Source organism: Oryx dammah, unplaced genomic scaffold (genome assembly GCF_014754425.2).
Source record: "Oryx dammah isolate SB20612 unplaced genomic scaffold, SCBI_Odam_1.1 HiC_scaffold_29, whole genome shotgun sequence".
NCBI classification, from domain to species: domain Eukaryota; kingdom Metazoa; phylum Chordata; class Mammalia; order Artiodactyla; family Bovidae; genus Oryx; species Oryx dammah.
The window spans coordinates 108,166,869-108,190,833 of record NW_024070213.1 but is presented as its reverse complement, the minus strand read 5'-3'; the positions used below and the strand labels follow the sequence as shown (position 1 = coordinate 108,190,833).

At 37.8% G+C, this 23,965-nt stretch overlaps 1 long non-coding RNA gene across 1 annotated transcript; it reads right to left on the bottom strand.

Annotated features, from left to right (window-relative positions):
* Positions 1-5,823: 5,823 nt before the first annotated feature.
* LOC120858449 lies at positions 5,824-23,072 on the bottom strand. The gene is made up of 3 exons (XR_005719868.1): positions 23,063-23,072; positions 7,894-7,896; positions 5,824-5,912 (listed from the first exon to the last, which is right to left on the bottom strand). It is a non-coding gene; the product is annotated as an uncharacterized LOC120858449 (long non-coding RNA).
* Between the last annotated feature and the right edge of the window lie 893 nt (positions 23,073-23,965).

Genomic DNA, 23,965 nt, shown 5'->3' with positions numbered 1-23,965 from the left:
TGAGGTAATTACTTCATATACAAAATTTAAGATAATATCAAAAAAGTCCATAATCAAGTAAATATTTTAAAGCCATTTTTAAAAATAAAATTTATCAAAATTCCATGATAGATAAATACAATAAAAAAATTTTTAGGCAAGGTGAAATCAATATTGCTGGCCCTTCATTTGCCCTGGGCTCTGTTAGGGCTCAGCCTAGCACTGCGGTCGCCAGACATGCCTAGGCATGTTTCAGCACTCGGAGCCTCTCTGTAGGAAAAATATTCAGCATGTCTGTGTTCTTACTCCCAGGCCTCTTGCATGTGGTAGCTCACAGCCTGTTTTTACCTCGTGTTTAAGGCTAAAAACTTTAAGGTTTGAAATTGGAGATAGCAATAAAGGCTGAAGTAAGAGCTGAGAACTTGAAAAATTAAGAATGAGAGAGGGCAGAGCATCAGAGATCTAGTGATGAGAGAGCTTTTGTTCTAAATATGCCAGCCTTGAAAAGGCCAAGGACTACTGTCTCTTTGCTCATTCAGCTTTCGTCATCCAAGATGGATTTCTGACCATGACATGTTTCTATAATGATCTGGGGAGGCACTGAATACATTTCTGGTGCATAAGCCTGTGAATGTAACAAAGTACTACAGAATTATTTTCCTTTCTGTTGGAGCAGGGGAGAAAATTTGGAAAACTCAGCAGTGGCCAAGGGTTGTAAAAGGTCAGTTTTCACTCCAATCCTAAAAAAAGGTAATGTCAAAGAATGACTATAAAACTGAGCTCATTTCACATGCTAGCAAAGTAATGCTCAAAATCCTTCAAGCTAGGCTTCAACAGTATGTGACCCCAGGCCTTCCAGATGTTCAAGCTGGATTTAGAAAAGGCAGAGGAACCAGAGACTAAATTGCCAACATCCAATGAAACATAGAAAAAGCAAGGGAATTCCAGAAAAACATCTACTTATGCAACATTGACTACATTAAAGCCTTTGACTGTATGGATCACAACAAGCTGTGGAAAATTCTTAAAGAAATGGGAATACCAGACCACCTTCCCTGCCTCCTGAAACCTGTATGCAGGTCAAGAAGCAACAGTTAGAACTGGACATGGAACAATAGACTGGTTCCAAGTTGGGAAAGGAAGATGTCAAGGCTGTATATTGCCACCCTGCTTATTTAACTTATATGCAGAGTACATCATGTGAAATGGCGGGCTGGGTGAAGCACAAGCTGGAGTCAAGATTGCTGGGAGAAATATCAATACCCTCAGATACCCAGATGGTACCACTCTAATGGCAGAAAGCGAAGAGGAACTAAGGACTGACTTGATGAAAGTGAAAGAGTAGAGTGAAAAAGCTGGCTTAAAACTCAGCATTTAAAAAACTAAGATCGTGGCATCTAGTCCGCCATCACTTCATGGCAAATAGTTGGGGAAAAAGTGGAAACAGTGACAGATTTTATTTTCTTGGGTTCCAAAGTCATTGCAGACAGTGACTGCAGCCATGAAATTAAAAGATGCTTACTCCTTGGAAGAAAAGCTATGACAAACCTAAATAGTGTATTAAAAAGCAGAGATGTCACTTTGCTGACAAAGGTATGTATTGTCAAGGCTATAGTGTTTCCAGTAGTCATGTATGGCTGTGAGAGTTGGACCATAAGAAGGCTGAGCACCAAAGAATTGATGCTTTCAAATTGTGGTGCTGGAGAAGACTCTTTAGAGTCCCTTGGACCAAAAGGAGATCAAACCAGTCAAACCTAAAGGAAATAAATTCTGAATATTCATTGGAAGGACTGCTGTTAATACTTTGGCCACCTGATGCAAAGAGCCTACTCTTTGGAAAATACTGATGCTGGAAAAGACTGAAACAGGAGGAAAAGGGGATGACAGAGGATGAGATGGTTGGATGGCCTCACTGACTCGATGCATGAGTCTGAGCAAGCTCTGGGAGATAGTGGAGGACAGGGAAGCCTGGCGTGTTGCAGCCCGTGGGGTCACAAAAAGTTGGACATGACTTGGCAACTGAACAACAAATGGAGAAAAATGCCTGATAATTAACAGTTTTCTAAGTACTCAGTATATGTAGAGTTGATTTTAATAGTGCTTTTTAAAATTTTTTTAAATTAATTTTTAGTTGGAGGATAATTATTTTACAATATTGTGTTGCTTTCTGCTATATATCAACATGAATCTACTTTGGCCACCTCATGCGAAGAGTTGACTCATTGGAAAAGACCCTGATGCTGGGAGGGATTGGGGGCAGGAGGAGAAGGGGATGACAGAGGATGAGATGGCTGGATGGCATCACCAACTCTATGTACATGAGTTTGAGTGAACTCCAGGAGTTGGTGATGGACAGAGAGGCCTAGCGTGCTGCGATTCATGGGGTCGCAAAGAGTCGGACACGACTGAGCGACTGAACTGAATTGATACATATGTTCCCTCCCTTTTGAACTTCCCTCCCACCTTCTACCCTTTTAGGTTATTACAGAGCACCAGATTTGAGCTCCCTGAGTTATACAGTAAATTTCCACTGGCTATCTAATTTTAATTGTGCTTTTGAAAAATGGAATTGGTCCATCCTCTGTCTACAATGGTTTTTGTATTTCATATTCCACCTATTCCTAAATATTTAAATCTGCATCTACTAAAGCCAAATTATAACGAAGTTAGTGCTTGATGTGACTTGGTTAGGAATGCTCTTTCCCTGAAACAAGAAACATTGCCCTCTTTGGTTTACTCCAGGGCAAAGAATTATATAACCGGTAGGCAACCTGGTAAACCGATCAACCAAGCCATGGAGTAGAATGAGTAGGTGACAGTGTTTCTACGCCTCAGTTACCAAGTTATGCACAAAATATATCTGCAGTGAGTGTGGCCCACGTATGCAGCGTTTCATGTGAACTAGGAATGGCAGGAAAAGACCACAGGAAGCTACAGAAAGTCCCCAGTTTATTTAACAGGTATGCTGAAATGAACGGAAATGCGATGGCTCCCCACAGCAGGAGCAGATAGGCAGCATATGGCTTTTCTCTTGCCCCTGGCTTCCCTGAGGGGCACGCAGCTGCCAGACTCCCTTCATCTGGGAAGGTCCTGCTAGCACTGAAAATATAGCCAAGTCCTTACTATGCCACAGTCTCCGAAACATGGGCTCTATGACACCAGGGAGACACAGTCTAATAACCTATGTGCTTCCATTAAGGGAGTATTTATAGACTTTATAGACCCTTCAGATTCTTCTGCAAACTTTCCCCAGGAAGCTCACATTTGCTTCTGATAAAGAAAGCGGAATTGGGTTTCCTTCACAGTATATCTGCCTCTAGAATTCTGGCTTTTCTAGAACACTCCTTGATTTAGTACACTTTAACTAGGCAGTTTGTATATACAATTTGGTCTGAAGATAACAGCAGATTAACATCTCTGAAATGTATTTATTCTGACCATGTGCAAAGTTAAGTGCCTATTGAGTTCTCAGAGCAAATGAACGAGTTTGAACCCAAGCCTACCTGATTTATAAAGACTGTGTTTCATTACTATGCATCAGGGTCAACTGAAATGTTTTTAAAATGCAGGACAGCTCCCTAGATTTACTCCTGAATCATAATCTACGAGGGTGGGGCTAAAGAACTATTACTTCTCTGAGCTGCCGCTTGACTCATGCACCCTGAAGTTTGAGCAGCCCTGATCTGCACCCAGGTTGTATTGACTCCTTATGGATTTGGAGGTCTTGTTATCTTTGGAGGAGGAGTCTGTAGGTTTACATGTTACCAGCACCACTATGACAATTGTCTTTGCCTCTCTCTCAAAAAAAAAAAAAAGAACCCACATGGTTGCTTGGTGTCAGCAGACTCTAGTCCCTCCCCAACCCTGAGCTCAGCTTGCCTACATCAGAATGAACTGGCAGTCAGAGTCAAGGGAGTCAGTTCCTATGTGTTCATCTTGAAAAAAGTAGGCCAGCTCTTTTGCCTTGCCGTCTCTCTTCAGTTTTGTTAAAATGAAGCCTATTATCTGTGAAAGCAAGCATGTTTTGCCATCTGTCTCCTGCAGATATCAAAGCTCCAAAATGTTTTTCATTCCACAACAAGTATTCATTTCACCCCTTCTTATTCATCCTCACCTCCCCTTCCATGACACTTTTCTATGATCAGATTCAATATATGCTTTGTCTCACTAATCTATACTTTATGCTTCATTTTTTCTTAATTTACGCCTAAGGAATTTTATATTTTAATATTTTGTGGCACCATATGGATTTTGTTTTAAAAAATGTACTCCTTTGATAATGTACAAATAACATATACTTGTATCTTTGCTGCTTCTTAAATTTATTATTAAGATGCATGAAATGTTACATGTGACATTAGGCAGACATAGTAGAATGGATGCTAATTAAAATAAGCTATTCTATTTACTTCCATTAATATTATTGTGGCTATATAGGTTAACACATTTGAAAAACATGAGAAATCCTTGCTATTTGAATAATGCATATTATTTTGCACTTGATAACATAAAACCAATGTTCTAATATTGTTGATGAAAAAGAAATCATTGAGTAATCAGGGCAAAGAATGAAAATATTTAGGCTAGTAGCGATTTGAATGTAGAAGGCCAGATATTATCTCTTTAAAAACACAATACATGTGAACCTCAAATTGCTCTTTAAAAAAAGTTTTAAAAGATATAAACTATTTAGAAATGTTTCATTTGACATAGTTAAGGTAGCTCAGGAGGTGCTATTAATTGCTTCTACTGCTTTCATGCTTTTTTGTTCCTATACTTTCTCAGGAATATCATGGGGCTGTAAGAACACAGGGCATTAGGCTGCATAATTCATTAGGTTCAACAGTATGTGTCATTGACTAGGGTTTCTTTCTTAGGGACGCTCCTAAAGCACATCAGGACCCAGCTCAGCTAGCAGCAGTTTGAAAGAGAGAATCAGCATGCAGTTTCTTAGGGAATGTCCTTGAAGGTGCTTGAGGAGCGGTCTTGCGTGAGGACTGAGCAGAATTACTGAGAGCCAGAGAAGAAGCAGTGTCCAGGCAATAATTCTGAGTGGCTGGGTCTAGTTTGGTATCTCGGGAAAGGATCTCTGTCAAGTGATGAACACACAGACAGCAAGGTCAGTGTTGCACCCGGGGACCCATATCTCTCTCACAGCACATCTATCCAGAGTTGAAAGCAGCCCCTGTGGTACCAGGTAAGCAGCTCACCTTCATTTCTACTAGTCTGAAGCACTGAAAACATCATGGAGAAATTAAGACTCTTCTTAGCTACTGCTTGATAAACTTACATTATTCATCTTTTTATGAGAGGGCTTACATAGGTACATTTTCCAGAGGGAACTAAGGATGGAAATAAATCTGTGGCTGGCTGAGTTAAGTATACTGAAAATGTGGCCAGAAAACCAAATCAACCTACAATGTAGACCAACCATGAAAGACTTGGCAATAAGACTTTTTATTGATCTCCCATGCCAGGAAGCAGACACTTACTAAGATAGATGAAATAGAATGTTTCCATTTGGCAAAATGCTTGGAGGTGGAGACAGATTTAATCAATCAAATATGAACATTAGTAAAATAAGGAGCAATAAGACACTGTAAGCAGATCACTATTTCATATGAACTTTCATTTGTCTCTTGAGAAGCAGAATTAAAATGACTGTCACTGTTTTACTCACTTGAGTACCGGAATTCTTTTCAGAGTTTTATCACTTATTGCTGAATGTACCTGTGTTATGAGTCCAAGGTCCAGGGTCTGAACCAGAGAATCATTTATTTGATTTTTGTCAGCCTCAGATTGCTTGAGGAATATAATTTTTCCTTACGGAAAACTGCAGTAGGCATGGTAGGATATATTCCTATGCTTCAAGTGGGTTTTAAGATAAGAGGTCAAACTCAAGTTGTCCTTGGACAAGTGAGAAGCAGAAAGAACTTCAAGCCCTAGATTGTTTTTGTGTAACCTATGGATCTATGGTTTTGAGAAAACCTTGTTCTTAAAAAAAAAGAAAAGAAAGAAAAGATGAATGATTAGATCTAGAAGTAACATAGATTTCTCTGATGATACTTCAAAAGTGGATTACGCGCCAATCTTATTAATGTCTTTTCATGTTGCTAGAATTGTTACCATAGGAACAACGGTACTAGTAAGCATTACTTACACACACATAACACGCAGACTCAAAAGAAATTTATTAAAATACCTTTAGAATTTTATAGTGCTGCCCTTTGCAGCACTTGTATGGATAGTATAATCTATTAAGCCCCTTTTTTAGGTAAGCATGAGTAAATGTGCCCACTGTCAGTTTTTATTAGTTTAAATTTTCACTCACTTTGTTATATTGAAGTTTTGTCTTTCTTCAGCATATAAAGGGATTAAAACTTTAATATTCTGAACTCAACAGTCATTTTTATTGGGAACATTGAATCACAGCAGCAGTGGATGCTCAGCCCTGATGGAGTGGTGCCATAATCAAATAGGAAAATCAAATAAAACTTTGCACTGCTACAGATTTCAGTCATGCTTTACCCATAACCTAGTAATCTTATTTGAGTATTATTTTGAAAACAAAATCAGAACAAGTAGTCATTCTCAAATTCCTTAAAATAGGCTTCTCATTTTTTCATTAAAAATTACAAATTCTGATCAAATGGAAAAGAGTTGGGCTCAAGCAACTTTGGAAAATACTACTCTACTTTTTCCCTTAAAAATATAGTTAACATAACTCCATTACATAGATACTGATTCAGTTCAGTTCAGTTCAGTCGCTCAGTCGTGTCCCGACTCTTTGTGACCCCATGAATCGCAGCACGCCAGGCCTCCCTGTCCATCACCAACTCCCGGAGTTCACTCAGACTCATGTGCATTGAGTCGGTGATGCCATTCAGCCATCTCATCCTGTCATCCCCTTCTCCTCCTGCCCCAAATCCCTCCCAGCATCAGGGTCTTTTCCAATGAGTCAACTCTTCACATGAGGTGGCCAAAGTACTGGAGTTTCAGCTTCAGCATCAGTCCTTCCAATGAACACCCAGGACTGATCTCCTTTAGGATGGACTGGTTGGATCTCCTTGCAGTCCAGAGGATGCTTAAGAGTCTTCTCCAACCCCACAGTTCAAAAGCATCAATTCTTCGGCACTCAGCTTTCTTCACAGTCCAACTCTCACATCCATACATGACTACTGGAAAAACCATAGCCTTGACTAGACGGATATTTGTTGGCAAAGTAATGTCTCTGCTTTTTAATATGTTATCTAGGTTGGTTGTAAGTTTCCTTCCAAAGAGTAAGTGTCTTTTAATTTCGTGGCTGCAACCACCATCTGCAGTGATTTTGGAGCCCAAAAAATAAAGTCTGACACTGTTTCCACTGTTTCCCCATCTATTTCCCATGAAGTGATGGGACCAGATGCCATGATATTCGTTTTCAGAATGTTGAGCTTTAAGCCAACTTTTTCACTCTCCTCTTTCACTTTCATCAAGAGGCTTTTTAGCTCCTCTTCACTTTCTGCCATAAGGGTGGTGTCATCTGCATATCTGAGGTTCTTGATATTTCTCCCAACAGTCTTGATTCCAGCCCAGTATTTCTCATGATGTACTCTGCACATAAGTTAAATAAGCAGGGTGACAAGATACAGCCTTGACGTATTCCTTTTCCTATTTGGAACCAGTCTGTTGTTCCATGTACAGCTCTAACTGTTGCTTCCTGACCTGCATATAGGTTTGTGAAGAGGCAGGTCAGGTGGTCTGATATTCCCATCTCTTTCAGAATTTTCCACAGTTTTTTGTGATCCATACAGTCAAAGGCTTTGGCATAGTCAATAAAACAGAAATAGATGTTTTTCTGGAACTCTTTTGCTTTTTCAATTATCCAGCGGATGTTGGCAATTTGATCTCTGGTTCCTCTGCCTTTTCTAAAACCAGCTTGAACATCTGGAAGTTCACGGTTTATGTATTGCTGAAGCCTGGCTTGGAGAATTTTGAGCATTACTTTACTAGCATGTGAGATGAGTGCAATTGTGTGGTAGTCTGAGCATTCTTTGGCATTGCCTTTCTTTGGGATTGGAATGAAACCTGACCTTTTCCAGTCCTGTGGCCACTGCTGAGTTTTCCAAATTTGCTGGCATGTTGAGTGCAGTACTTGCACAGCATCATCTTTTAGGATTTGAAATAGCTCAACTGGAATTCCATCACCTCCACTAGCTTTGTTCGTAGTGATGCTTCCTAAGGCCCACTTGACTTCACATTCCAGGATGTCTGGCTCTAGGTGAGTGACCACACCATCGTGATTATCTGGGTCGTGAAGATCTTTTTTGTACAGCCCTTCTGTGTATTCTTGCCACCTCTTCTTAATATCTTCTGCTTCTGTTAGGTCCATACCATTTCTATCCTTTATCGAGCTCATCTTTGCATGAAATGTTCCCTTGGTATGTCTAATTTTCTTGAAGAGATGTCTAGTCTTCCTCTATTTCTTTGCATTGATCGCTGAGGAAGGCTTTCTTATCTCTCCTTGCTATTCTTTGGAACTCTGTATTCAAATGGGAATATCCTTCCTTTTCTCCTTTGCTTTTCACTTCTCTTCTTTTCAGAAGAGAATACTGATTACAGGCCTATAGTTTACTGTTCAAAGAGTATGTTAGCTCAGGTTAAAGATCTCTCTAAAATCAAATGTTTGAAGTCTGAATTCTGGATGTAACTGTTAACATATTGCCAGAAGACAAATTTGGAGAAGCATTTACATGTCATGATTGGGAAATTGTACATTGCTGCAGGATTTCCTGAAATACCATAGTGGGGAATTTGGGGGGGGGGTGTCATGGAAGACAAAACACACCACACTTGAGCATGATATACTTCTGCTAATTTCACACCCATCATCGTTTCTTTGACCTAGCCTTTCCTCCAAAATTAGCTCCTTTTGCTTATTATAAATCAAATTCCTTCTCAATTTTTATCAATAAAGTATGCTATCTATTATTGCAACTAGGCAATAGACAGGGCACCCAAGTTATTTCACCTGAATTCTGAAAGCATACAGGAAAGCAGAGTCAATAACACCTGTTAACAAGGATAATCCATCCAACAGCAGACTCTGTATCACTACCTCAGTGATACAGAGAACAGAGATATGGGGCCCAGACATCAGTCTCTTCCCTGACATTCCTTAATGAGACACTCCCTGTTAGGCAAGAGAGCCTGCCTTAACACTCTTATCAGGCCACACTGAGATGAGGGAAGCAGGCTTCTGACTAGTCTCTGTGAGCACACTTCCCCAGACCCCAGACATCCACAGTCCACATGGTGTAATTCCACCTACAAATGACTGTGCACTAGAAGGTGATCTTTCCACCAGACCCCTAACCTGGAGAGTCATGACAACTGCTCACCCAACCCTGGGAACGCTAGAATACTCCTTCACCCTCTTCACAGCCTGGCTCGTTTTGCTTTGAGAATCTTGTCTCCCAAGAAACTATCCGTGGGATAAGCTTCCAATAGGATTTCACTTTAAACAAGGAGGAATTCTCTTTTACCTTGCCAGGATGGAAGTACCCTTGTGTCTCCCTGCACCACCAAAATGAGAAACACTTTTCTACCCCATTTAGCTGTAGCCTGAAGGCACTAAATTTTCCAGTCCTGTCAGAGTCCCAGATTGTATTCAGGGCTTGGTACTCTTAGTAATCAAGAGTATCAGAACCTGACTTTGCCCTGGACAATCTCCTCTCCCTATAGTCATCATAGAGCAAGAGCCTTGATATCAATACATCTCTAAACCTCCACTTCCATATATAGGAAAATAAGAGCATTACCTTACTCCATGGTATTGGACTACTGGTACTAAGTTGCTTCAGTCATGTCTGACTCTTTGCAACCCCATGGACTGTAGCCCACCAGACTCCTCTGCCCATGGGATTATCCAGGCAAGAATACTGGGGTGGGATGCCATTCCCCTCTCCAGGAGATCTTCCTGACCCAGGGATCAAACTTAAGTCTCTTAAGTCTCTTGCCTTAGTAGACAGCTTCTTTACCACTAGCACCACCTGGGAAGTCCCAGGTGGACATTAATGAGGCCTAAACTAAATAATGCATATAAAGGTCCATAGTACAGTATCTGGAATATAAAAGCTCTTGAAAATAGGAGAGCCTTTACATTATCTGCAGAACTGGTTCAAAATGAAATTGGACTAATATCTCTAATTGTAACCAGTTTTACTTGGGCTTATTTTACAATTCATTTCTCTCGTGACTATCATTCGTGAGCCTTAGATATGAAATCTAAAAAATTAATTCAAGTTCCAGGTGTGTGTTTCCCAAAACTTGATAAACAGAAATGCCCATGGAAAAGCAAATATATTGTAAAAAATAAATTCCTGCTACAAGAGGCAATGAGGACACTGTTGGTCATAACTTAAATGATGCAATGTAGAAAAATCATAAAGTCAGAGAAACCAAAAATTAAAAACCTAACAAGTCATCAAACCTGCTTGCCCACTGTCTACCCTGCACCACTGGTTTTGTCCAGCGTTCATTTCTAAGGTCCCAGTGATGAAGCTCCTTCTGTTACCCTTGAAAAACTCTCATAATCAATAACTTTTACTGTCAAAGACCTTTCCTGATAGACCAAATTTTATATTTTCATTCATTCCATTCTATTATTTTTAATTATGACCCAGAGTACTTCCAAGCTTTCCAAGCTTTATAATTCTGCCCCTCAGTCTTCCATATACTGATGGCCAACCTAGTCATTTTTTTAAATCTTCATGCTTTCCTAAAGATTTTCTCACTTATTGTTCTTCTTTGATCAAAGCACCAGTGCTTATTTATCTCCTGTAATATAATATTCACATTCCCTATTGCTTATTAGTGTAAGGTTTTGCAATTTCTACTTTTAATTAGATTGCCTCAAAAGACAATTGAATTTTATTTCATTGTATGGTCAAGTCCTTATTTTACTTATTTTCTATACTTCTCAGTCTCACTTGTGTTTTTTCATATCCTGATAGCTGTGTGCAAAAGAAGGACTCCTGAACACAAATGTACACACATATTGCACACTGTGTCAAAGCTCCTTTGGAGCTGAAACCATGTCAGAGAAGCCTGTTTTGTGTCTAAAATCACATAGCAAGTGTTTTGTGTGGTTGTTGCTCAACAAATGTTATATTGCATTCTATTCTCACACAGCAAGTTGAAATAAAAGCATTAACTTTCTTAAGCCTCGAAGGTAAACTAGAAAATTTAGTAAAATTTAGTTTCAGAGAAACTTTGTAAATCAAAACTTATCCGTACAACAATTAACAGTGGAGATTTAATTAAACTCAGATTCGGCATTGCTGTATAAAAGCTAGCCACAAAACGGTAAAGAATAAAACTAAGTTCCCAAAGAATCACCAGAAGTTCTATTAACAGCATTGAAAGAGATGTTTGTATAAGCCATGCCACAGAGGATATGATTTTATTGGTGTTTATTTCTTCATTTCAATTATCCTTTCTTTTTCTTACTTTGTTGCTTACCATCTTGGAACCATTTGTCACAACCTCTCTTGCAAGTGCCCTAGCCTTCCACTGCAATGTCAATTCCATATTTCTTTAGCAAACTTCCCATGTCAACTTCCAGATGCGTACTTTAGATTTTTAAATAAGCCTACTTAATGAGCACGCCTGTAAGTTACTTTGCATGGATTTCATCCTTTTAACACTCTGATAAAACTTTTCCTTCATGTAATCCATTACAAAGGTAATTGTGTAATTATTTGTGTAATGTCTGAGTCTTCAACTAAACTGTAGGTTCTATGAAGGGAGTATTAATAGTTATACATCTTGTTTACTACCCAATCTCCATCTCAACTCACTTACTATGTGTCTAGCATAGTATATGGCATTTAATAGTTATACAGTAAATACTTATTGAACAAGTGAAGAAATGAATGAAAAGATGGATACAATTTTATTCTGATAAAATGTCCATTAGTGTAAGCAATTGATAAAGTAATCTCTGTACATCTTCACTTTTAGTATTTCTTGCATGGTTATGAATGGCCTAGAAATATCAATATGAGCTTACTTTTTAATTAATCTCTATCTAAAGAACGGCTAGTGATTTTCCAGTACTACTCTTAAAAAAGATATTGGTGGACAAAATGTATTAGATTTCCAGCTGAGTCACTTCTCACCATTGGAACTCCACTCTCTTAGTGGAGAAGTACCCAGCAGGGAAATAGAAACTGAAGGAGTGAGTTAAACTATACCTCAAGAAGAAAAAATGACTTGGCATTGAGAAAATAATAGCCAGACTCTTTCTAAAATAATAAACAACAGATCAATTAACTCAAGTATGCATCATTTTGGCTAAACATCATTGCAAAAGTTGATGTCTGGAGACTGAAAAAATGGCTAATGTAATTCCTTACACTTAAGTTTCATAGGAGATATCTTTATTAAATAGGAAAATTTTAGTCACAGTTATTATTCAAGAAACATATGTAGTGTTTACTATGTAATTTACTACGTATCTTTTTTTTAATGACAATATCTGTACTATATTTAACAAGTTCAATACTACAAGCAACTATGCTATTCTTTCTGTATATTTTCCAGTGCCCAAATTGCTTGTGGCTTCTACATTGTGGATTTTGGAGATTCTTTTCTCAGTATTTGTTTCTTCAGTTTATTAATTGACTTTACAGAACAATCTCCACTCTTAAAAAAATCAAGACCTTATCTCCCCATTACCTTAAATGTTTTAGATGGTAACAATTTCACTTAGTATTCTCTAATTTGTACTATACATGCCTAATAATACATTACCCAATTTTCTAAATCTATATGGCTTTTGCTCATCTTCATTAAAAGTTTATTTTTCTAACTTTATTTAGAATGTTAACTTTTTTAAAAAATATGAATTTATATACCTTATTTTGTTTTACACAAATTTTAAATATGTAATTACACAGAACTCATCAAAAATATTTAATGCTTATTTTAATGGGTTCATTTAAATCATTTTGTTTATGGTAAGTACTATTTAGCCACACTGAACGTAAGTGATTTAAGAATTATTAATAAGTAACAGGTGTGTGTGCTCACAGTGTGCAACATGGCATCATCATTTTTTATGCTTTTCATGTATTAAACTTTTGGTAAAAATCCAATGAGATTGACATCATTATCAACAGATCTCCTTTGCAGGTGAGTAAAGAGAGACAGAAAATATTTAAATAACTTTCCAAACATCACAAAACTAGTGATTCAGACTTAAACAGTTGGACTCCAGAGGTCAAGATTTATATAATTATGCTATCTACACTGCTTCTCTTTATGCATATAGCATTTTAGGTCCTATGGGAAAGGGAAAAGAAAATCATTACAGAAACAACCACCACAACAAATAAAAACCACTTCAAACCTTAAAGAACTTTTAATGATAAGAGAATTTATAGCCCAATACGTTAACCAACATCCTAGCTCTCCACAAATTCCCACAGAGAGACTGAGCACACTCTCAGCAAAGACACTTTATACCCAGATCCATATACACACTTAAAAGTACAAAGCAAGTTACAGGAGGATTAAGTTAACCTGGGTATAAGAACAGTTTGTTAGAATGATCAGAACTAACACATAGAGATTATAAACTACGTGCCAGACCTTTTCCATATACCATCTCCTGTAATCTTTATCACTTTATAGAAGATAAAACTGAGGCTTAAAGAAGTTTAATAATTTGCTCAGGACCACACAGATGATTATGAAAGAGCTGGAATTTAAATTGGGTTCTGAATCCAAGCCCATGACAGATGGTGCCACAGAACCTAGTAGGAGATGTCCCCAATGACAATCGGTGACTCCACTTCAGCAATTCAGGAAATTAATAAACTTCAAAATATGGCCTTACGGAGTCATAAGGTAGAAGAATGGTCAGAACCTATTGAAATTCACCAGAAAATATTTTCTGAATGTTATTAGATCTGACCCAGGGCAGAGAGGTTGAAAATTTTAATTGTGGCATATGTCCACAAGGTAAAGGAGAGAGAAAAACTAAATAGCATAGTATCTACTTTTTAAAAAATACATAAATCTCCAGAATATAAAATTAGCTTATAAGAAGAATCTTTACAATCATTACCAAAAATTACTGTTGCCTACTATTTGTTCTCCTCTTCCATATCTAAGCTAATTCTATACTTATTCTTAACAATTGTGTCTTTATTATCCAAGTACATGAAAAGAAAACACAGGTCTTTAGCAAATATACTTTAACTGTTCCTCTAATTGTATATTTCCATGAAGATTAAAAAACAAGGAAAGGAGCTGAAATGTGTATACTTTAAGGTCTATACCTGTTTTACTCTAAATTCAAACTGATTTTTCTTCTATCTTTGTAAGTGCTGAAAGTGGGGAAAAGGGTTTATTATTATACTGTTGATTGTGATGATTATAATGTAGGTTTGGACAATTTTAAGTAGACTTTGTAAAGCTAAGCTACATTAAAAGACCTTAAATTCAACAGTTTGTCAACTATATTTCTTAGACTCAATGCCATATACTAGTAGCTACAATATCACAACAATTCAGAAATATCAACTGATAGAAAGGAACTTACATCTAATGAGTTCATGAAAATCTGTGAGATTCTCATGAAATATCAACCCTAGGAATTTTTAAGTTTTAGTATTTTTAAGTCAGGATGACTCAAATTTACAATCTTTCAGGGATGTAGAAAGGAATCATTATGGTGCAGTTGTGGTGAATTCCAGCACTAACATATAATTGGTTTGAAATAGGAACTTTTGATGCCACATCTGGAGAATAGAATAATATAAGCCACTACAGGTAGTAATTACTGAAGGTAATTGTAATGCAGTTTGAATGGTAAACATTAATGGGGACAAAAAAAAGACTTCTAAGCAAATAAAAATCTCAAACATCAAAAAGACAGAGAGTTTGTGATAAATGGTTCATTTAGGCATGCAGTGCTGTGTGGGCAAAATTGGATTGCAATCATAGCCATTTCAAAAATGAAAACATTAGGAGAAAAGAAAATTGAACAGAAATGGCATGGAAATTACAGCCTTTGATCCATTCTGAAGAACCTTTTTTTTTGAAGCATCATCATAAGTGGGCAACAAATTCCTTCCAATCTACCGTTAAAACCTTTATGAAAGCCTGGAGACCCTGAGAGAGGAATAATCAATTCACGGCAGACAATGGAGATAGTTTTTAATGATAATCTTCTTTTCCATAAAACTGTGAAAAATTAATTCTACTGTTAAATTGCTATTTGATTATGCAATGGACACTTTTAATTTTAGGAGAAAATGCTTCCCAAATTATCCTTGACCTGTCCAATGAAAGATCAGTTAATAAGAACATGTTTCATGGTAACTAATGAAGAGATGACACAGTTTCACATAAATGAAGAGTATTTCAATGTTCCTGAGGTGCTATGTTGTTGAGAGTATCACGAGTCCAGGAATCACTCTGTAATCAAGATTGCACACCTTAGAATGTACGTGGGCATTGTTCTGCGGAAACATCTTTGGCTCCTTTAAATGATGCACAGTACCTCCCAAATACGTGGGGTGCTAGGTCTGGATTTGCAACAAGTTAAATTAATGCCTACAGCTTTGAAACAGGAATGATCACAGATTTGTTTAATCACCACTAAAATATCTGTAATTTGGTTCTAAGACATTAGTATTGAAATTACCCATTGCTTTCTATATTAAATACTCGTAATTATTCATTTCATAAGGTTTTTTAACCTATTTGTTAAGTATAGGTTTTAAAAATTAGCTTCTCAATGATCATTTAAATTAGTCCTTACAAATAATTTTAGATTATTGTATACGGAAGAATGCTACATTCTTATGTTAAAAAGGAGAATTATTGATAAGTAAGTATAAGACCATGACTACATTTCAGCAAATAGCAGCTTTAATCTTCTGAGAATACTATTTAAATCAGATTTGGAATGCCTGAAGGAAAAGCTTGGTTTATTTTCTTATTTTGTTTGATTTGACTATATTTTATTTTCATTAACATTTTCTATTTGACCTTTTGAGTTATAGATCCCTTCTAACCTAAAAAGATGTTATTATGAAAGACGAATGTGTCTGTTTGCTTTATATCTTTGAAAGTGAATACTGTTTTATTGCTCTTTGAAAGTATTACTTAAAAGATAATGATGTGAAATTTCCAAATGAAATTACAAAAACAGATTTGTTTTTTCTGTCAGTGATTTTTAAGTCAACTTTGGGTAGTTTCTTACTAAGACTTGTTAGCTGTGTATAATTTCTATAAGCAAAATGACCTGTTTTTACATTATTTTAAGGCTTCCCTGATATTTTTTTCTAAATTATATCTATTAAATTTAAGTAGTATAAAATAGTTTTTTAAATAGACTTTCTCTTGCATCATTGCAATATACAACAGCTTTTTTTTAATATGAAAGAGATGAAAAGTCTTGCGTTGGTCCTTGAAGAACTCATAATCTAATGGAAAAGATGGACAAAGGGAAAATTGAAAAATTGTATGATGACTGCTCTATGGATCCACTTAAACATTACTGCCTCAGGGACCAATAAACTAGGTTTATCCGCTTATAATATACTGCTTTAGCACACTAAATTGCCCCTATTAAAAAGTATTCCACATTCTGTTTGCCAATTACTTTTTCAAATCTATCTTCCTGATAGACCATAAACTCTATAGAGACCTATATATTTTTCTTGTTCACCTTAGTATCATCAGTGCCCAGCGCCATTTCTGACATGTAACAGCTGCTCTATGCATTCATGTTGAATGAATGAATGAGAGTTAATGATGAATGAGAGGTATAAATAGGATGTTCTATTATTTAACCTAGACCAGACCAATTTTAAGTGAGAATTCAACTAAGCTATAAAGGAAAGTCCAGGTAAATATGGACAGGAAAGGCATAGCACACACAAAGGGACAGAGGTGACAAGGAGCACAGAGCTGTTACCTGGAATGGCTAGAATATGCATAGAAGTGTGAAATTACAGTGATGCAGAATATCTGGGGTTTTTTTTTTTTTTTCATCTTAACCTTTTTCTGCACATCAAGCAAGTAACCTGCTCCTTGCTCCTTGCCTAGACTGTTTCTTTCCAGGGAAGAAAAACAGTCAGAAGTTGATGGCTCTTGTTGCATTTGGTAAGACCATAAATGCATTAAAGAAATATGTTTAGTTCCAAGAAAAGTAGCATAAGGGGAGCATGCTTTGGAAGTCAAGGAGAGAGGAAGAAGAGAGACTCCTTGAGACAGATAATGAGAGCTGGTTGTCAGTATCTTGCTGCTGCTAAGTCGCTTCAGTCATGTCCAACTCTGTGTGACCCCACAAACGGCAGCCCACCAGACTCCCCTGTCCCTGGGATTCTCCAGGCAAGAATACTAGAGTGGGTTGCCATTTCCTTCTCCAAAGCATGAAAGTGAAAATCGAAAGTGAAGTCACTCAGTCGTGCCGACTCTTAGTGACCCCATGGACTGCAGCCTACCAGGCTCCTCCATCCATGGGATTTTCCAGGCAAGAGTACTGGAGTGGGGTGCCATCGCCTTCTCCATGTCAGTATCTTAGGATGACAGTAATGACTGTGCCACGGACCCAGAAGCTGTCAGCTTCACCAAAGACTCCTGTGCCTCAAGCATGGGATGGACAGCAAAGAGCGATTACGGTGAGAAAGCCACTGAAAGACCATGCTGGCTGAGACGCTGGACATCACAGGGATGACCAGGACAAGATGAATCATGGCCAGAGGAACGTCCGTGATTTGGGCATTCTGCAATTCCCGGGAACTTTGGGATAACCTTGAGGTGATACGGTCCATGTTTACTAAATGACTTTCCCACTTGCCAGGAAGGACGGAAGCTTAGACAGGTTTAAAGTACATTTAAGAAAATTCAGAAATGCAATATCTCTTGTTATTTGAATTTGTAAATTTAGATTCATATGTGCTACTTAATCAACCAAGAGGTTGAAAGGCATCATTTAACAAACTAATACATTTCAACCAATTCAGAAGAAAGTAAGCCACTGATGGTTTTCAGTTAGGGAAATTACAGGTTTACATTAAATTTTATAAGTATCACCCTAATGGTAATAGAAGTTTGGGTTGGCTAGCAATCGACTAGTGGAAAGTTGCCTAAGTTTGAGCAATGAAGCAGTCTAGAGATGATGAGTTGAACCTAAGATTTTAAGAATTTAAGAATAGAAAGGAACTAGTGACAGGAGTGGAGAAGGCGACAGCACCCCACTCCAGTGCTCTTGCCTGGAAAAGCCCATGGACGGAGGAGCCTGGTGGGCTGCAGTCCATGGGGTCGCTAAGAATCGGACACGACTGAGCAACCTCACTTTCACTTTACACTTTCCTGCATTGGAGAAGGAAATGGCAACCCACTCCAGTGTTCTTACCTGGAGAGTCCCAGGGATGGCGGAGCCTGGTGGGCTGCCGTCTGTGGGGTCGCACAGAGTCGAACACGACTGAAGCGACTTAGCAGCAGCAGCAGCAGCAGTGACAGGAGAGATACTTAGAATATAGAATTATCATGATCAGGGGTGTATGGAATCTCAGGTAACTCCCAGATTTCTGGTTGGTCTGGAGAGTTGAAGCTAGGAGGACAAAATACGATAGTATCATTCGTACAAAAAGAAGATGAGTGTTGTGCTGCCAAGAGAAGGAAGAGAATGATCTGAAACTCAGGAGAGACGAATTTCGGGCTCATCAGTAAAGTTGAAGGTCGCGGCATGTGTATGAGACATAGCTCGAGAGATGCAGTGAGTCACTTGTCTGAGAAAGGAACTCTGCTCATTCAGAAAGAGAAGCTTGGTAGATGGTTGAGAAGCAGTGAGCGGAATGCTAGAAGAACAGGAGGGAATGCTATCGCATATTCTTGGGAATTTTTTACTCCCATGATTGCTTTGTTCTTAAAAAATATAGGAATAACTTCAGGAATCATTTCATGAACAGCTTACTTAACTTCTGGAGGATATAGCATCACCTGCCTTTTGAATACACAAGCTGTATTTTCTCAGGCACAGTTTTGCATGAAATTGTTGAATGACAGCTTCCTTATCGAATTTCTGGCATGAAATGGATGTCCCAAATTGAGTTACAGGTTGTTTTCTGGTTTTAATTCTTTCAGTGATTATAAAATGTCTTATCCCATCCACAATGTTTCCTATAAGTACTCTTTGGTGTTTCCTGTCTTCTAAACATTCTAAATGGTGGAGGGGTGGGGTGGGGTGATGGGCAGAGAGAGAATATTCCCAACTTGAGGCAATTAAAAATATCACATTTTATAAATATGAAGTTTAAAAGAGTATCAGTGTGTTTTCTAGTTTGCACTTCACTTTGATCCAAGAAAAAGCCCAGGATTTTAGGAAACTAAGCATATTCCAATGATCAAAGCAGGGCAGTGTGTGAAAATTTTCCATGTAGGTAATAGAAGAATTCTACTGGATCAATATCATGATATTGTTAATTACAAAAGGAAAATCTATTAATTTTAATAAATGAAGATACATCCAGCTTCATCCAGCCTTAAGACTCTCCTTAGTAATTATATATAAGAAAAGTCAAGACTTGAAAGGATTTATGTGGACAGTGAACCACAAACACCTATGTCCCAGGTCTTGATCAATGGCCCAACACAAAACAGAAATTCTAATGATACATCAAACTTAAAAGGAAGCTAGGAGATGTTGGGAAGGTATGGCTAGATTTCAGGGCAGGGTCTGGGGATTGGCCAGATTATTTAATTTCCCAGGATTTTGTCATCTAGAAAATGGAAGCTTTAAACTAGGTAGTCTTTATGACCCCTACCATCAGAAAGATGCCAATAAGCCCAGATTTTCCTGAGCTCAAATTTTTGACAATAAATTTATGCCCCTGGATTTCATCAAATTTATGGATGGGAAAACATCCATTGAAAGTGGAGGAAAATTCTATTTTATTATCTAAAAGAAAAATTGAGCTACACTTTTTAATAGACTACCTTAATGCATCGCTGTTACAGAATGGCTATGATTAAAAACTCAATTTATGAACCATAGGGACACATTAATTATGACTGGAACAATAAACACAGGCATAGAAGAGATAATATGTTTTCTGCACAAATTATCCTGCCATAGGAGAAGGCTGGTTCAAACTCTGTAGCATGGTCAATCCTTCCTTTTCTGAAATGGTATGACTTTCAGATGGTTTCCCTTTGTTGAGTGGACTTTACAGATGATGTTTGTTTTCTGGCTTTAAAAAATATCATTATGGAATTTAGAAAGATGGCAATGATGACCCTGTATGCAGGACAGCAAAAAAAGACACAGATGTGTATAGCAGACTTTTGGACTCAGAGAGAGAGGGAGAGAGTGAGATGATTTGGGAGAATGGCATTGAAACATGTATAATATCATGTAAGAATCGAATTGCCAGTCTATGTCCGATGCAGGATATGGCACGCTTGGAGCTGGTACACGGGGATGACCCAGAGAGATGTTGTGGGGAGGGGGGTGGGAGGGGGGTTCAGGTTTGGGAACGCATGTACACCCGTGGTGGATTCATGTCAATGTATGGCAAAACCAATACAGAATTGTAAAGTAAAATTAATTAATTAATTAATTAATTAATAAAAAATATCATTTAGTTGTTACCACAGTTTCTTAGGAAATTTTCAATTTCACAGGTTTTTCTTTAAAGTGAGTTATCACAATGGTGCTATTTCTCTCTCAATGGTCTGCCCATGAATTCAACTAGATATTCAAGGTTCAGAAATGAAGCCAAGTTGAATATTTACCAACTGAACATAAATCACGTACCACCTAAAAATCACTGTTGCTAAATGATATAGTCGCTGCTGCTGCTGCTGCGTCGTTTCAGTCATGTCCTACTCTGTGCGACCCCATAGACGGCAGCCCACCAGGCTCCCCCGCCCCTGGGGTTCTCCAGGCAAGAACACTGGAGTGGGTTGCCATTTCCTTCTCCAATGCAGGAAAGTGAAAAGTGAGAGTGAAGTCTCTAGTCTCTAGTTTACACTAAAGGAAATTTATGTTCAAAAAGTTAAAGAACTTATAAAGCCAAGCCAATTTTAAGTGGCAAATCTGAGAACTGAACCTCTGACTTTAAAAACTTGAAGTCCAGTATATCTTCACTATATCATATGGTCTTCAACTACTCTCTCCTAGTCATTAGTATGACTAGGATTTATGGGCTTGTATTAATACTAACCTGGTTCATTATTAAATTTCCATGGTATAACTCAGAGTTAAAATGCTTCAAAGGATACCAGGGAGCCACTAAAAAGTTATGACTTGAGAAATTACTCCCCTGAAAACTATTATTTTAGATTATCAGTGTTACCTTGAAAGAGTATTTAACACTTCTTAAGGGGTTGCCACATTTCTCTGAAAACTTCACAGGTAGGATTTATCTAATCTTCAGAAGATACATACATTTTTCCCTCCCTTTTTAACAAATGAGGAATCTGAAGGACAGAAGAATCAAATACAAGCTAAGAGGTCTGCCTCCATGCTCCACATCATTCTCAGGAGGGGATAAGGGGAAAAAGGATCATAAAACTCTATCCAGTTAAGGACTTTTATATAATACACTTTGGTGGAACAAAGAAAAAATTCAGTAGAGTGAAGCACTGAGGAAATCTTACTTTTGGAGCATCTGATAGCCAGGTGGTGATCACACAGTGACAATAGGAAGACACTGTGGAATGTCTAGAAGAACAGGGGACTCTGAAGGCAAATTGCTTCATAGCTTCATTTGGGAATTTGTGAAGATACGTTCACAAGGGAAAGCATATGGATTTGAATCAACATGACAACCAAAGTGTGCGGAGAATTGCTGTTTCCATGTGACTGAAGTTACCCTGTAAGCATGGAGGCACTCATTGCTGAATCCATGTACCAAGAAACTTACAAAACAGCCAAGAAATTCTCTCTCTTCCCACATAAAATAGCCGTATGGCCATGGCATCACCATTCCACTCCTCTGAGCTCTTATGCTCACGATCTGATGAGCCAGAAAAGGTAAAGATAAATATTTGATTGAATTTATGAGCCATGTTTAGAAATTGAAAGGATACCAACATCAAGTTCATGGAAAAATGAGATTGCTCTTCTTAAAATATGCAATGTCTTGCTAAAGGACATAGTTAAAAAAAAAAAAGCTCATTGCCACGATGGGCCAAACAAATTAAAGAGAGATGAAAATAAAGACTGTAATTTTTCAAAGGAAGAATTATCAAAAAGGTAATACAATATTAGAATGGGCTCTGTTTTTTAGCCAAGAAGGGTTGTTTAGCCTCTGTTTCAGAATATCAGAAATGATGTTGTTCATCTTTATTGATTAAAAATTCAGATGTCTAAAGGTAAAGATTCTTTAGAATTCCAGTATTTAATTTTTAAAAATCCATATTTAGCTATAAACACTGTCTGCGCCAAAGTGCAAACATGCTTCAGTTTCCTTGTTGACACTGTATTCTTTTAAAATAGAATAAAACTTTCCATCTAGCCAACAAATTAACTGTACCTATTTTGTTCAAAATCTGTGAATTTAGTAGTGTCTTAGATTCACTTAGATTCACTGAGTGATGCCTCTAAAGGATACCAATCATGTTTAAAATGCAATTTATATATCAGGAGTCTATCAGAGTTGTGATTCCATTAATGCACTCTGCTTTAAAAAATAGGCATGAAAATTGAAGAAAGTTTTCTCTGGTAAGTTGTTAGTGGTAATTCCATTTCAGCAGGAAAAACAAGATGGAATTCTTCTACTGCTTTCAGGCCCCTTTCAAGTATTCCCTATTTACAGAGTAGCACTTACTGAGTATTTTTAACATTCGGTGGAAAGTTGGTAACAATTATGTAACTTGAGTATATGATCTGCTTGCTAAATCATCTATTGTTATATGGATGGGGAAGATTACCCAGTCCTATGTTCAGTATCTAACCAGTATTTCCAGAGGAACCACAAATTAAAATCCATGTGAGTCTAACCTTTGGTCATTACATACCGACATCAAGTACTGTTTCATACGTGTGTCACATATACGATCTCATACTAAGAACAACCTCAAGCAAGATGGGTACTATTATTACTTTTTTTTTTTTTTTACAAATGGCAAAGCCAAGACTCAGCAGGCTTTTACAAAATGAATTAGCAGAATTGCAGAATTTTGAGGCTAATTCAGGTAGGTCTATATAACCGTAAAGCCCAGGATCCGTGCAGAAGGCCACATAAATTTAGTTCGGTTCAGGTCAGTCGCTCAGTCGTGTCCTACTTTACGACCTCATGGACTGCAGCACGCCAGGCCTCCCTGTCCCTCACCAACTCCCATAGCTTGCTCAAACTCATGTCCATTGAGTGGGTGAAGCCATCCAACCATTTCATCCTTTGTCGTCCCCTTCTCTTCCTGCCCCCAATCCCTCCCAGCATCAGGGTCTTTTCCAATGAGTCAGTTCTTTGCATCGGGTGGCCAAAATATTGGAGTTTCAGCTTCAAGATCAGTCCTCCCAATGAATATTCAGGACTGATCTCCTTCAGAATGGACTGGTTGGATCTCCTTGCAGTCCAAGGGACTCTCAAGAGTCTCCTCCATCACCACAGTTCAAAAGCATCAGTTCTTCAGAGCTCAGCTTTCTTTATGGCCACATGGCCTGATATTTGTCAGGGAAGGTCACTAGGTACTCATTTGATATGCCGTCTGCTTTTGTAGGGTCATTATTTGTGTGTATTCATTTCTTTGAGGTAGTTTGCCGTCAGAGCCATGCTCACCCCAAACTACATGAAAAATACAGGCTGTTTTTGTTGTTGTTGTTCATTTATTTAATAAAAATAGTAAAATTTAACACATCTTAAAGTTCGGATAGGATGCAAGCAGTGACATCACTCAGAAAAGGGTCCTCCCTGTCAAACGTTAGAGCCAATTGCATGAACAAGCATTTCCAGGTAGCCTTTCCCCTCACCAAGCC